This window comes from Macrobrachium nipponense, chromosome 12 (assembly GCF_015104395.2).
Source record: "Macrobrachium nipponense isolate FS-2020 chromosome 12, ASM1510439v2, whole genome shotgun sequence".
In the NCBI taxonomy this organism is placed as follows: Eukaryota; Metazoa; Arthropoda; class Malacostraca; order Decapoda; family Palaemonidae; genus Macrobrachium; species Macrobrachium nipponense.
Genome location: NC_087205.1, coordinates 12,061,414 through 12,062,260, shown reverse-complemented (window position 1 = coordinate 12,062,260; position 847 = coordinate 12,061,414). Strand labels below are relative to the sequence as shown.

General features: G+C 39.6%; 1 pseudogene; it reads left to right on the top strand.

Moving 5' to 3' along the window:
* The window catches only part of LOC135225113 (uncharacterized), a 701-nt pseudogene extending 82 nt beyond the window's left edge, over positions 1 to 619 (top strand).
* Positions 620 to 847: the final 228 nt, after the last annotated feature.

The window sequence follows — 847 nt, the reverse complement described above, 5'->3', positions numbered from 1 at the left end:
CCCAAAACTTGATCTGAACACAGCAGTAGCAGTGTAGAAGTCCTTGGAATGTTTTCTACGTGAAAAGCGAGAGTGCTTTCATGTTTATGAGAAAAAGGGACAGGACTTATCTGGAACCGATGAATATTCTCCACCACGCATTCGTCACTGTAATGTGCGCCTGACTCCGTTGGATTATGGACGATCTGAGGAAGTAACTCTTTCTCACTCTGAAACGTTTCGTGTGATAATTTTCTTCCAGTAATTGATCAGTTTTTGAGTTCCCTTAATCAACGTTTGAATGCCTACGAGAACACCTGTTCCCTTTTCGGTTTCTTATCTGGACTGGAATCACTGAGCTGTACTGAATTAGAAGCAGCTGCAGTAAAATTAGTTTGTGAATATAAAGATGATCTGGATCAATCACTTGGTGTTGAACTTGCACAGTTTGCAGCTTTTTTCACCTAGTTTCTGGATGATTATGTTAAGACTGATAGCTTTGGGAAGGAACATTTCCTTTACAAATTACTGCTAGACAAGAAAGTTGCAGATACTTTTCTTAATGTTGAGATAATGCTACGGATCGACTTGTTGCTTATGGTCACAAATTGCTCTGGAGAACGTTCATTTAGCAAAATGAAGCATATCAAAAACAGACTTCGTACTACAATGCATCATGATCGACTCAGTCACCTGGCTTTGATGAGTATTGAGCATGACATCCTCAGAGACATTGACTTTGACATATTGATCACCAAATCTACAAGGGCCAAGTCTCGTAAAGTGTCTGGTCTGTAAATACAGATACCGCTGCAGTTTTTCTATTCTACGAAGAAACTTTGGTTTTGATTTTAAGATTGGCGGCACT